The sequence below is a fragment of the Manis javanica genome, chromosome 7 (assembly GCF_040802235.1).
Source record: "Manis javanica isolate MJ-LG chromosome 7, MJ_LKY, whole genome shotgun sequence".
NCBI classification, from domain to species: Eukaryota; Metazoa; Chordata; class Mammalia; order Pholidota; family Manidae; genus Manis; species Manis javanica.
Window position 1 is genome coordinate 61,892,533 of NC_133162.1, and position 15,907 is coordinate 61,908,439.

At 37.4% G+C, this 15,907-nt stretch overlaps 1 long non-coding RNA gene across 1 annotated transcript in view; it reads right to left on the reverse strand.

Annotated features, from left to right (window-relative positions):
• LOC140850577 (uncharacterized) overlaps positions 1 to 15,907 on the reverse strand; it is a 497,739-nt gene that overhangs the window by 138,357 nt on the left and 343,475 nt on the right. The window lies entirely within an intron of this gene.

Sequence of the window (15,907 nt, forward strand, 5' to 3'; positions counted from 1 at the left end):
ACCAAATTGAAGCATAAAAGCTCTTTGATCCCCTGAAATGCTAACTTCTGAACTTTGGACCAAAGGGTCTAAGATAAGGTGAAGAGTAATCCAAACTTACACAATATTCTCTCCCCAACAAGCAAAGAGGAATGGTTCACTAGTTAAAATAACCCAAGGTAATCAAAGAGATTGGCCTCATTTTAATATATTTCTTTTTCTTTCACACAACACTTTTTTCCTTTATATTTTTTGTCTATACAATGCTTCATATGATTTATAAACAACATTTTGAAGTGGATAAAATTGTTCTTTGGTCTTTCTTGCAATGTAAAGTTATGTGTTCCCGTCAGACAGAGAAGCTGTTTAAGTGATGGGGAAATCTCAGTGAATTCAAGACGAGGATAAGGCTCACCTTTAGTAAACAAAAATACTAGGAACAGAAAATTAGGGAGTAAGCACACTTTGTTATTAGCTACATACTTTCATATGTTCTTTTTTGTTTTTTGTTCTTTTTTTTCTCAAGGCATCTTCAAACATCTTCTGTATTTTCCTACCTCTCTCCAACACACATATTCTATTTCTGCAACAATGGCTTTAAGTTATGTGTTTATGTAAGTATTTACATTAAATAGTTTCAGATTTGTCATAATGAGGATAGATAAGTAAATTGCAAAGTATTGATTTTGTGCTGTCTCTTGTATCCCTCCATATATATTGGTATGGGATGATGCACTCTTAACTTATAAACCTTTCTTGTCCTTTTACAAATCTATTATAACATTGGTTCTGTCTCTTTGAACTTTTTGTTTAAATATTAATTTTATTATTTTACTCCCTCCTACATGGACCTACTAAGCTTGAAGAGCAAGAAAATCTATTTAAATGCACTGGAAGGAATGAACATGAAATGATAATGAACCCTTACTGCTTTCTAATTAAGGTAGAACATTTAAATTAGTTGTAACATCTGCTGTCAAAGATCTGCCCAATAAAGATTCACACCAAACAAAAATCTGATTTTTACATGTTTACCATAGTTGCTAAATGATTTTTCCATAGTCATGCTAATCTCTATCTGAGATTGCTGCCTGGGGATCCCAAATTATTAAAAATGTGGAATGATTATAGCTAGCAGATACCACTTTCATTTTCACCAAAGGACAAGAAGAGACAAACTAAAAAAATATAGTCTGGAAAGGCCCTGAGATTGTCAAAACCATCTGGCTAATGGCAAAACCAATGCTATAAACTAAATCCTTTTAATTAGGACTAGAGTGTACAAAATGATGCTCTCTGAAGCAGCAGTCTCTAAGAAAACACTGTAACTCACTTTTCTTGTCATGCAGCTAAAAGGAACAGACATAAGTATTGTCTATAATGTCGACCTTTTTATAATAGATGTTACATGAACTCAAGCAGAATTCTGATTGACATAAGAGAAATAAATGAAACTCATTCCACCATCGATTGCTGCTGCACCAGGGTAATATTAGAAAAAGAGGCAGAAGTAAGAAATGGAGTAGAGGCTCAAGTCCAGCACTGTCTGGAGAGCCAGACTCAGATAGGGGAGGGAGCCATAAACGCTTTTAATATCTTAGGAAAAAAAGAAAAGGCACATGTAGAGACTGCCTAGTTTTGTGCTGATTTATATGAAATACAACTGAGAATAGAAGACCTTCAGAACCAAATACGAGCTTTACTTAAACCTGTGGTGCCAAACATGAACTATTTTACCTCACTGCTTCGAAACTGGTCAAACCTGTCTCACACTTTCATTAAGGATATACTGTTAGTGTGAAATTATGCAAATTCTTCATGTAGCAAGAGAATGCACTAGGAACATTGTTTAAGAAGTGTCTGTGTTTACGATCTTCTCATCTTCTAATTGTTTCTAAGAATTTTAATAGCAGGACATTAAGTAATAAATGTAATTCAGAATCTTAGAACTCATCAGAATAGTTTGTGAAAATGACAAAGCAACCTCCACCATGACAATGACTAACATATTGAAAAGCTTTATTCTTTTGGTGTAAAACATTGACTAAGACCATGTTTGTACTTCTATATTCCTGTCGGAAATGATAGTATTCATGACGCAGTGACTAACTTTAATGAAAACCTTTATTCTTTAGGCATCCACTATTTCCACTGTAACTACCCACTGTAACTAATACACAATCTATAGTGGTTTTCTATTACTAACAAAATACTACAAATTTAGTGACTTAAAACAACACAAATTTATTATCTCACAGTTTCTGTAGGTCAGAGGTCTGCTATGCCATATAGGTGCTCTGCTCCGAATCTCACTAAGCTGAAATTAAGCCTGAATTCTTTCCTAGAAGCTCTGAAAAAAAAAAATCTGCTACTCAACTCATTCAAGCTGTTGGAAGAATCTAGTTCTTTACCATTTGTAGGACTGCCATCCCCATTTTTTTGCTGGCTGTCAGTTGGGTGTCTGTCCAGCTTTTAGAGGTCATTGTCAAGTTCTTACCATACGGACCTTTCCATCTTCAAACTAGTTAGCAAAGCACATCCAACCCTTCTCATGCTTTGAATGTCTCTGATTTCAGCTTCCAGCCAGAAAAGTTTTATTTTAAAAGACTCATATGATTTGGTCATTTCTCCCTCAGTAGCCTATATCCTTAAACTAACTGAGCTATATAACGTGACCTAATCATGGGTACAGAATCCATTAAATTCACAGCCCTGGAGATTACAGAAGTGTGTTCACTGGAAAAAAGAGGTGAGAGATCTTGTAGGCCATCTTGGAATTCTGCCTGCCACAGTCCAAAAGGGTTTTGTGTTCATGTCGGTGTTGGAGACACATTTTTAGGAGAAACCATTAATTTCTTACCAGATGTCACAATGACACTGAAAATTAAAATGGAAGTATTTGCAGGTTTGTTTTATTAAATACCTGAACTGAAATTCACAACTATCAGGAAATACCTTACCATTGATTTTAGCTTTTTAAAAATAGAATGTGTTTGCCATATAAAAAGTTTTACATATCATACATGAGAATCTTTTTTATTTGTGTGGGGTTCAGTGTCATCCCTGGAGCGAAGGCCAGAAAAAAAAAATGATGACATGAAAACAAATTGATAATATCCCATAAAACTCTGAGAGAGTTTTCCTCAATAGGCTTCAGGAGCAGCCAGTCATGTTAACTAAGCCTGTTGTTTTTGACATAATTTCATCCCTAGCTCCTACTGAAGCCATTCAATACTCTGTTGTTCCTGGAGGCCAAGGCTCAGCATAAATCTGTATGTTATCTTTTATAAAAGAATCAAACTCTTCATCTGTGGGCAGTGTTAAGTCTATATCTCATTTTACATATACAGATGGTCATAACTGGCCTTTTTCATGAACTATGCTAAAAATAGTAATAATTAAATGTGCCATCATTTAGTTTTCTGTATGCCAGAAAGAACATTAATGCAAACCAAATTAACAGTCCAGCAAATTCAGCTGGCTAAATTTTCAGAAACTGCCAGTTTGGTCATCCTTTCCAATATTTTGTCAGGAAACAGCATCAGCCTCACTGGTATCTCAACTCTGCATAACTCTAACTAAAAAAAAAAGAGTGTTGATCAGGAGGTCAAGATCACCTGACATAAGAGCAATAGGAGTGGTCAATGTTAATTAATCAATCAAGTCATCCATTCAACAACTGTGTATTGAGGATCTTTGGTGCACCCGCTGGACACTGGGGTTGTAATGGGGAACAAGACAGGCCCTTGCCCTCAAGTCATCTGCCATCTTTTTATAGGAAACAGATAAGCAATCAATTACAATGAAAACAATGTTACTAAGGGGTTATTATAGGCTGCTCTGGAAGCATATATAATGGACACCTAATGTTATCTTGGTGACGTTGGGAGAGACTTGAGCTGAGAGAGAAGCTATGTCATTCGGCAAGAGCCCTGGGATTTTAACACACCTTTAGTTAACTTGGATGGAGACATCAAAGTTGTGCTTATCAAATATCTGGATAATTCAAAACTGAGAATGATTGATTATTTGTTAAAAAGAATTATAATTCAAAATCATTAGCTCATTTAGCTGAAATAAATACCCAATCACAAAAAAGAAAAGAAGAAGATAGAATAGGAAAAAAACCAGAACAAGTAAAATAACAGTGTATTGTATTTGGTTTGATGATTAAAACAAAGAAGAAATGACTGGGTTGATTAAAAACATCAAATAATAACTATGACGTATTCAATACCTGTCTCAGACTTTACCGCCTCTCTTTACAAATCAGGCAAATTAATTTAAGTTTATACATTGGTAACTGCTCCTTATTTGAGTTTGTCTATCAGTGAGGATTCTGGATTGGTAACATAAGTTAGAAGGTAATTCATTATACAATAGAGGAAGTTATTATTTAAGTTATAAGAATATAGAATGTACTTGATAAAATATATTTTTACAGGAAAGAAGTATAGGTTTTCTGGGGGTATTTTTTGTGTATACATGTATGTATAGTTTATATAGATATATAATATATAGTTAATTAATGTGAAATATATAGGGCATGCACTAGAGAACATACGTTTCATTACATGATGAATTGAGAAAAATTGTCCAAATTTGGAGGACAGAATGGAACTGACATCACAGCTAACAAGCCAATCCTATGAAGCAGACATTCCAACTAAAACTAAATCTATGCCAAGATAAACCCAGACATGAGAATTTCTCCTCAGACTGATGATATAATAATTAGCAAATGCACACAAAATTAAATAGACAGTATTTCTCACCATCTTCTGCTCAGGAAAAGGCCTGGGGGAAATTTGAGTTGTCTGTGCAACAACACAGAGACACAGATCAATAGAGAAAGGATATGGTTTGTCAATCAAACGGACCACAGAGCCTGTAATACTGAGAATTCAAAGGTGTTTTATCCTCTAAGGTTAGGGTCAATAAGCCAAGTTTCATTATATATGTCCCAATGGATGGAACTGCAGAAGCTCATTGTCATGATGCTTTTTTGTGAAATGGCTTGTGCTGTTATCAAATATGGTAGCCTTCCAGTCTTGATTGTTTTCATGCCCTTTGCTGAGACAAAAGATGGAGTTCACTACGAGGTAATACAATGGTCATAAAGAGAATTTTGGTCATAAAGAAACCTACAACAGCCCAAATAAAAGAGCTCTAGGAAGTGTGCTATGGGCCTCTTTAAATGTATAATTGACCTCTTTGAATACACCGGAGTGAGTTCCTCAAATTTATTCTTGTTTCTCCAGAAGGCAGAACAAAGCCAGTGGGTGAATATTATGAAAATAATAATATTTTAGATAGATATTGGGTTAATTTTGAATACTTTCATTTTTCAATAAGACTATTACTGCTTCGACCTATTCAATTTTTCCATCACTGAAGTAAATAATCAGAAATGGAATACTGCTTTATCAGGATGCTGTGCAGGAAATTTCTCCTTTGGATATATGCAGTTACATGAATTGATGTTAAAATCCCTTCCAACTTCAAATAATGTTTTCTAAGTGTATTTTCCACATAATGAAAAAAAATAATTGCACAAGTTAATGAATAAGTCATTAGATATCAAACAATGCAAGTAGAAAGGAAAATTACCAGTTCTGTAAATAAAGCCTGTAATAAAACACATTTGCTTCATATGAATATGTTGCCAAGGGGCCTGGGTTCATTATTTGGCATAAAGAAGCATTCCCTTCCCTCCATTTAAACACCTCTCAATAGAGAATTATTAGGCAGAAAAGAAGGAAGCATGTATAATACCATGGTAACCACAAGTAACCAGAGAAATAAAAGACAGATGCACTAAATTAATCAAGTTACCCGTGCAGTCATCTCAGGAAGACCTGAGCACAGACAACAGAAAAAGTGTTTATTTATGTCAATAATTGCATTTAACTCATAATATTGCATTAACTGCATTATTTCAAAGGCTGTTTCCACTTAAATGAACAAAAACAATTACATCTCGTGGAAAGACTTTAGCATTCTATTAATAAGATATTTAGTTTTCATACCTACTGAAAAAATCATTCAAATAAACTTTGGAACTTGAGACGGGGAATGAGGAAGCAAAAAGTGCAGAAGTAATTTGTGGCATGTGTTTTCAGAGTTAACCATCTTTCGAAACAGATACAATTACAAAATTAGAAATTGTAACATTTAAAAAAACATATTTTTTATATATTATTTTCACAGGCTAAAACAATGAACCGTTCAAGTCACTTACATTTTTGTTTAATAGTAATTTATTTAGACTATCCTTTAGTTTACTTTTTAATTAAAATACATAGTTCAAAACTTAATATATATCTATATGTACCTATACATATCACATCCCACATTCATGTATACATAAACACACACATGCATTTGTATATACAAATAAAGCATCATCATTATTTTCTGCATATTCTGATATTTTAATCTAAATTCCCTATTTGTTTCTCAAGGTTTTTTATTTTCTTTTCAGGAAATGTACTCTAATACTTAATGGTCTTTATTTTTCTCTACTTTTAAAATTAATTTTGTTTTTTATTGACTTTTGCTATTGTAATGTACTGATCTTTTCTTTTAGCCTAATATCCAAATTTTGAGCATATTTTATGAAAGATGAAATTGTGTACTTGCATTTATTGTTCAACTTCATTGATCAACCATACTAACTGCATTATGCCATAGATATATTTATATGTTATATTTTCATTGTGAATAGTAGCCAATATCTCTATGAAGTGTCTTCTTATATATAACTTTATGTCTTTAAAAAGTGCCTGAATTCAGAATTTATAAGTTACACTGAAATTAGGATCCACACTGTCCAATTGCACTTTTCACTATGATTTTAAAAGCTTTTCACCATGTGGTGTATTTTCTATGCTTTGCTTGTATGTGTGTGTTTCCTTTCATATACAATATTAATTGACTTTATGTCCTACTAGTTAGTTTATTGTTATAAAATATTCAAGTTATAATCATAAGTTAACCATTAGTAGTAACCCATCTGTCTTGATCCTCTAATTCCTTAAAGTATATCTATTAGTTCTCTATCATAAGCAATGAAATAAGTTACCACATAATCTCTTACAAGCCCATTATTCTTTTAGGTACTTCCTTAACTTTCTGGCACAATAAAATTTTCCAGGCTTATACTGTACTTTCTTCTCCCATGGAACTGGCCATTTTTTGAAGAAGCTCTGATTTCTTTTAGGGTTGAACAGCATGTAGAAAGCAAGACTTGAGTGCCGGTTGTGCTTTTTCTTATTGGGGTGTCATTGTTTCTGGGTATTTTCAGTGGATAGATTTAGTAAATATATATATATATATAAGTACACACACACACACACACACACACACACACACACACACACACACGTCTGTATCTATGTATCTATCATCTATCTATTAAGATACCTTTAACTTTGATCCAACATTAGAGCATTTTGTTCTGTTCCTTTCTACATTTGTAAGCTCCTCTTAAAGTGAGAAACCTGACAACTCTGGATACCATTATTGTAAATGTGTTTATACTTACTGGCTTAGCACCACTCTATGTATTTAAACATTAAGCTGCGATTTCCCAAATTTCAGACCAGACATAATGCACCCATTGATCTCCATTTGATGTGCCTGGACATATTATCTCCCCCTGGGCAAACTGGACTAAACCCAGACCTCAGTCAGACTGATGTCCTCATACCACATATGATGAGCTGGCTGAAAACTCAACTCTATTAAATGTGAACTAGAAGTCACATCAGGTTAAATTTTATGTAAAGACTTGTAAAGTTTTCAAACGCTAACCTGTCAGTGTTTGCCTTTGCCAATTATTTTATTATTTTAAGCTATGTCCATGTTGTCTCTACCACACCAACTAAATATTGTTAAGAACTTCAAATTAATTATATCAGAGGAAAGTTTTATTCTTTTCCCCCAAACTGCTTCTCATTCTACATTGAAATTGTTATTAATAACAACATAGGTTTTTCAGTTCTATAAAATGTTTCACTTAATCCTCTCTTTTACCTCTATATGCAGCTGGATGCAAATCTTAATGGTTTTATTTCTTAAATATCTGCATCTGTCCAATGTTTGTAGGGTTTTCTTTAGTTTCTCTTCCTAGGATATTTAGCAAGTTTCTAGGAGATCTTTCTCATTAGTTATTTTTAAAAGATTGATGTTCATCTCTCTGTCACATGAAATTCAGTGTATATATTCAGATATGCGTATAACAACTTCATTATCATTAGGAGCTAAGTCTCTAAACTTTGGTCTGGTTTTTAGACATTTCTCTTTAATGTACCCACATGTGAATGTGTGTGTTTCTGTGTGTGTGTGTGTGTGTGTGTGTGTGTGTGTGTGTGTGTGTGTGTGTGTGATTACTTATCCTGATTTTGGTTGGCTGAACATTTTGGAATTGCATTTGAGTATTTTTCATCAAATGTTGGAAAACCTGGGCAATGATTTCATCATTTTTATACCAGTCTTACCATCATTTTATTCTAGTGTCCTAAACAGTGTTAGGTTAAACTGCTTGATATTGTCATAGAAGTCCGTAAGGCTTTGTTAACTTTTCCTTCATTATTCACTCACTGCTTTTCAAGTAGATTTCTTTCTTTTGAACTGTATTCATGCTCACTCTTCTACAATCTCCAATCTCCATCATCAACTTTTTCATAATTAGCACTGAGTTAAAAAAAAACCATTTCAGTTATTCTACTTTTAAAACATATAATTTCCAGTACGTTCTGTTTTATACTTTCCATACCTTTGCTGAGATTCTCTGTTTACTCTTTAAGACCATCTTTGTTCACACTTTTGAACTCAAGGTTGAAAAAGAACCTATGACTTATTCAAGAATCAGCTCTTTAATATTTCCGAAATATGACACAGAATTTAGACTAGATCCTAAAGAAGGTTAGATGCATGGTTAAGATAAACTCTATTGGACTTGAAATGTGAAAAAATATATATTTTTCAGAAATAAGCGAGTTGAGGAACCGCTGAGGAAAACTGGCAAAGAGGAGATTAGGGTCTATTTTATTTACATAAGCCAACTTATAAAAAAACTAAAGCAGGGGCGCAGCCAAGATGGCAGTGTGAGTAGAGCAGTGGAAATCTCCTCCCAAAAACACATAGAGCTATGAAAATATAACAAAGAAAAATCTTCCTAAAATAGAGACCACAGGACACAGGACAACATCCAGACCACATCCACACCTGCAAGAACCCAGCACCTTGCGAAGGGGGTAAGATACAAGCCCTGGCCCGGCAGGACCCGAGCGCCCCTCCCCCCGGCTCCCGGCAGGTGGAAAGAAACTGCAGCGGTTCTTTTTTTTTTGGCGAGTGCTTTTTGGAAGCCTTAAAGGGACAGGGACCCCGGTGCTAGGGAGGCAGGGCGGCGGGACTGGTGAGCGGGTGCCTGGGACCAGTGCCTGAGGACAAAGAATATCGCGCGTTTTTCCCTGTGGGACCGGTGGGCGGGTGCCTGAGACCGGCGACCAAGAACAAAGAATATCGCGCGTTTTTCCCTGTGGAACTGGTGGGCTGGTGCCTGACACCGGCACCTGAGGACGGAAGAAATCACGCGTTTTTCCCCTTTTTTTTTCTCTTTTTGGTGAGTGCTTTTTGGAAGCCTTAAAGGGACAGGGACGCCGGTGCTAGGAAGGCAGGGTGGCGGGATTGGTGAGCAGGTGCCTGGGACCGGCGCCTGAGGACACAGAATACCGTGCGTTTTTCCCTGCGGGACCGGTGGGCGGGTGCCTGAGACCGGCGCCCAAGAAAAAAGAATATCGCGCGTTTTTCCCTGTGGGACCGGCAGGCGGGTGCCTGAGACCGGCACCTGAGGACAGAGGAAATCGTGCGATTTTCCCCTTTTTTTTTCTCTTTTTGGCGAGTGCTTTTTGGAAGCCTTAAAGGGACAGGGACCCCGGTGCTAGGGAGGCAGGGCGGCGGGACTGGTGAGCGGGTGCCTGGGACCGGCACCTGAGGACAAAGAATATCGCGCGTTTTTCCATGCGGAACGAGTGGGCGGTTGCTTTTTGGAAGCCTTGAAGGGACAGGTACCCTGGTGCTAGGGAGGCACAGCAGCAGGACCAGTGAGCGGGTGCCTGGGACCGGCGCCTGAGGACAAAAAAAAAATCGAGTGTTCTTTTCCTTTTTTTTTTTTTTTTTCTGTTCCCTCCTTCATTGTTGCTGTTGTTGTTTTGGTTTGGAGAGTGCTTTTTGGAAGTCTTAAAGGGGCAGGACAGGTCACTTAGACCAGACGCAGGGAATCTGGGGATCTCTGGGCACTCTAACCCCCTGGGCAGCAGGGAGCACAGAAGCCCCTTACGGAGATAAATAGCCTCCTGGCCGCTCCCGCTCCAATGGGGCTCCACCATTTTGGAGGAGCAGCCCCAGCCAGGCCACACCCACAGCAACAGCAGAGATAAACCCCATAGCAACCGGACAGGAAGCAGAAGCCCTGTCTGCACACAGCTGCCCAGCACAAGCCACTAAAGGTCACTATTCTCCCAGGAGAGGAAGGCCACAAACCAACAAGAAGGCAAGCTCTTCCAGCGGTCACTTGTACCAGCTCTGCAAACTATCTCTATCACCATGAAAAGGCAAAACTACAGGCAGACAGAGATCACAGAGACAACACCTGAGAAGGAGACAGACCTAACCAGTCCTCCTGAAAAAGAATTCAAAATAAAAATCATGAACATGCTGACAGAGATGCAGAGAAAAATGCAAGAGCAGTGGGATGAAGTCCGGAGGGAGATTACAGATGTCTGGAAGGAGATCACAGAAGTGAAACAATCCCTGGAAGGATTTATAAGCAGAATGGATAAGATGCAAGAGGCCATTAAAGGAATAGAAGACAGAGAACAGGAACGTATAGGAGCTGACATAGAGAGAGATAAAAGGATCTCCAGGAATGAAACAACACTAAGAGAACTATGTGACCAAGCCAAAAGGAATAATATTCATATTATAGGGATACCAGAAGAAGAAGAAAGAGGAAAAGGGATAGAAAGTCTCTTTGAAGAAATAATTGCTGAAAACTTCCCCAAACTGGGGGAGGAAATAATCGAACAAACCATGGAATTACACCGAACTCCCAACAGAAAGGATCCAAGGAGGACAACACCAAGACACAAAGAAATTAAAATGGGGTTGCAGTACTAATATCAGACAAAATAGACTTCAAAACAAAGAAAGTAACAAGAGATAAAGAAGGATACTACATAATGATAAAGGGCTCAGTCCAACAAGAGGATATAACCATTCTAAATATATATGCACCCAATACAGGAGCACCAGCATATGTGAAGCAAGTACTAACAGAACTAAGGAGGGAAATAGACTGCAGTGCATTCATTGTAGGAGACTTCAACACACCACTCACCCCAAAGGATAGATCCACTGGGCAGAAAATAAGTAAAGACACACAGGCACTGAACAACACACTAGAACAGATGGACCTAATAGACATCTATAGAACTCTACATCCAAAAGCAACAGGATATACATTCTTCTCAAGTGCACATGGAACATTCTCCAGAATAAACCACATACTAGCTCACAAAAAGAGCCTCAGTAAACTCCAAAATATTGAAATTCTACCAACCAATTGTTCAGACCACAAAGGTATGAAAGTAGAAATAAATTCTACAAAGAAAACAAAAAGGCTCACAAACACATGGAGGCTTAACAACATGCTACTAAATAATCAATGGATCAATGAACAAATCAAAATAGAGATCAAGGAATATATAGAAACAAATGACAACAACAACACTAAGCCCCAACTTCTGTGGGATGCAGCGAAAGTAGTCTTAAGAGGAAAGTATATAACAATCCAGGCACACTTGAAGAAGGAAGAACAATCCCAAATGAATAGTCTAACATCACAATTATTAAAACTGGAAAAAGAAGAACAAATGAGGCCTAAAGTCAGCAGAAGGAGGGACATAATAAAAATCAGAGAAGAAATAAACACAATTGAAAAGAATAAAACAATAGCAAAAATCAACGAAAACAAGAGCTGGTTCTTCGAGAAAATAAACAAAATAGATAAGCCTCTAGCCAAACTTATTAAGAGAAAAAGAGAATCAACACAAATCAACATAATCAGAAATGAGAATGGAAAAATCACGACAGACTCCACAGAAATACAAAGAATTATTAAAGACTACTATGAAAACCTATATGCCAATAAGCTGGAAAACCTAGAAGAAATGGACAACTTCCTAGAAAAATACAACCTCCCAAGACTGACCAAGAAAGAAACACAAAAGTTAAACAAACCAATTACGAGCAAAGAAATTAAAACAGTAATCAAAAAACTACCCAAGAACAAAACCCCGGGGCCGGACGGATTTACCTCGGAATTTTATCAGACACACAGAGAAGACATAATACCCATTCTCCTTAAAGTGTTCCACAAAATGGAAGAAGCGGGAATACTCCCAAACACATTCTATGAAGCCAACATCACCCTAATACCAAAACCAGGCAAAGTCCCCACCAAAAAAGAAAATTACAGACCAATACCCCTGATGAATGTAGATGCAAAAATACTCAATAAAATATTAGCAAACAGAATTCAACAGTATATCAAAAGGATCATACACCATGACCAAGTGCGGTTCATCCCAGGGATGCAAGGATGGTACAACATTAGAAAATCCATCAACATCATCCACCACATCAACAAAAGGAAAGACAAAAACCACATGATCATCTCCATAGATGCTGAAAAAGCATTTGACAAAATTCAACATCCATTCATGATAAAAACGCTCAGCAAAATGGGAATAGAGGGCAAGTACCTCAACATGATAAAGGCCATATATGATAAACCCACAGCCAGCATTATACTGAACAGTGAGAAGCTGAAAGCATTTCCTCTGAGATCGGGAACCAGACAGGGTTGCCCACTCTCCCCACTGTTATTTAACATAGTACTGGAGGTCCTAGCCACGGCAATCAGACAAAACAAAGAAATACAAGGAATCCAGATTGGTAAAGAAGAAGTTAAACTGTCACTATTTGCAGATGATATGATACTGTACATAAAAAACCCTAAAGACTCCACTCCAAAACTACTAGAACTGATATCGGAATACAGCAAAGTTGCAGGATACAAAATTGACACACAGAAATCTGTAGCTTTCCTATACACTACCAATGAATCAATAGAAAGAGAAATCAGGAAAACAATTCCATTCACCATTGCATCAAAAAGAATAAAATACCTAGGAATAAACCTAACCAAAGAAGTAAAAGAATTATACTCCGAAAACTACAAATCACTTTTAAGAGAAATTAAAGGGGACACTAATAAATGGAAACTCATCCCATGCTCATGCTTAGGAAGAATTAATATCATCAAAATGGCCATCCTGCCCAAAGCAATATACAGATTTGATGCAATCCCTCTCAAATTACCAGCAACATTCTTCAACGAACTGGAACCAATAATTCAAAAATTCATATGGAAACACCAAAGACCCCAAATAGCCAAAGCAATCCTGAAAAAGAAGAATAAAGTAGGGGGATCTCACTCTCCAACTTCAAGCTCTACTACAAAGCCATAGTAATCAAGACAATTTGGTACTGGCACAAGAACAGAGCCACAGACCAATGGAACAGATTAGAGACTCCAGAAATTAACCCAAACATATACGGTCAATTAATATTTGATAAAGGAGCCATGGACATACAATGGCAAAATGACAGTCTCTTCAACAGATGGTGCTGGCAAAACTGGACAGCTACATGTAGGAGAATGAAACTGGACCATTGTCTAACCCCATATACAAAGGTAAACTCAAAATGGATCAAAGACCTGAATGTAAGTCATAAAACCATTAAACTCTTGGAAAAAAACATAGGCAAAAACCTCTTACACATAAACATGAGTGACCTCTTCTTGAACATATCTCCCCGGGCAAGGAAAACAACAGCAAAAATGAGCAACTGGGACTACATTAAGCTGAAAAGCTTCTGTACAGCGAAAGACACCATCAATAGAACAAAAAGGAACCCTACAGTATGGGAGAATATATTTGAAAATGACAGATCCGATAAAGGCTTGACGTCCAGAATATATAAAGAGCTCACACGCCTCAACAAACAAAAAACAAATAACCCAATTAAAAAATGGGCAGAGGATCTGAACAGACAGTTCTCTAAAAAATAAATACAGATGGCCAAGAGACACATGAAAAGATGCTCTACATCGCTAATTATCAGAGAAATGCAAATTAAAACTACAATGAGGTATCACCTCACACCAGTAAGGATAGCTGCCATGCAAAAGACAAACAACAACAAATGTTGGCGAGGCTGTGGAGAAAGGGGAACCCTCCTACACTGCTGGTGGGAATGTAAATTAGTTCAACCATTGTGGAAAGCAGTATGGAGGTGCATCAAAATGCTCAAAGAGACCTACCATTTGACCAAGGAATTCCACTCCTAGGAATTTACCCTAAGAACGCAGCAATCAAGTTTGAGAAAGACAGATGCACCCCTATGTTTATCGCAGCACTATTTACAATAGCCAAGAATTGGAAGCAACCTAAATGTCCATCGGTAGATGAATGGATAAAGAAGATGTGGTACATATACACAATGGAATACTACTCAGCCATAAGAAGTGGAAAAATCCAACCATTTGCAGCAACATGGATGGAGCTGAAGAGTATTATGCTCAGTGAAATAAGACAAGCGGAGAAAGAGAAATACCAAATGATTTCACTCATCTGAGGAGTATAGGAACAAAGGAAAAACTGAAGGAACAAAACAACAGCGGAATTACAGAACCCAAAAATGGACTAACAGGTACCAAAGGGAAAGTAACTGGGGAGGATGGGTGGGCAGGGAGGGATAAGGAGGGGGGAAGAAGAAGGGGGGTATTAAGATTAGCATGCATGGAGGGAGGGAGAAAGGGGAGGGTGGGCTGCACAACACAGAGAGGACAAGTAGTGACTCTACAACATTTTCTAAGCTGATGGACAGTAACCGTAATGTGGTTGTTAGGGGGGACCTGATATAGGGGAGAGTATAGTAAACATAGTATTCTTCATGTAAGTGTAGATTAAAAAATAAAAAAAAAAAAGAAAGAAAGAAAGAAAAGGGGGATTACTCCTTGATAGGATAAAACTATTGGTAAATCAAAGATCAACGCATGCTTTAAATATCCTTAATGTTGATCACTTAAAGGGTGTCAGATGATTAGCTATGGAGATACTCTTTTCTGATAATATTCCTTTCTCTTAATAAAAAAAAAGCAGTTACTGTGTGCTGACCTCCAATGAGTTCTGCACAGTGGTATAGAGGGCATGTCAAAGTGTGGGCAAAGGGTCTGTTTGTTTCTATGCAGAAGATCAAGGCCTAGCTTGGATACCCAGAAAATGAACTAAGATATGATATGAGGAGGAGCTTCCGGCATCAGCACTCTCTGGAGGACTTGTGCCGGGGGATGATCATCAAAAAGCCTCCACAGGGATCCGGACGATGCTGCGGTTGTGGCTGCATCCAGCCCACCGTCTCCTGGACTTGCCATAGGAATGAGGAGGGAGATGTCTAGGCTGGTATGGGCATACAGTGAGACAACAAATTTGACCGGATCTGTACTGTTGGAACTCAACCAGGAGTTGGGAGGGGTGCAAGTTATAGCACTCCAAAATCTTATGACTATAGACTATCTACGGTTAAAAGAACATATGGGATGTGAACAGATCCCAGAAATGGGCTGCTTTAATTTGTCTGACTTCTCTCAGACTGTTCAAGTACAGTTGGACAATATCCATCATATCATAGACAAATTTTCACAAATGCCTAGGGTGCCTAAATGGTTTTCTTTGCTTCACTGGAGATGGCTGGTAATTATAGATTTGCTTTGTTTATGTCACCGTATTCCTAT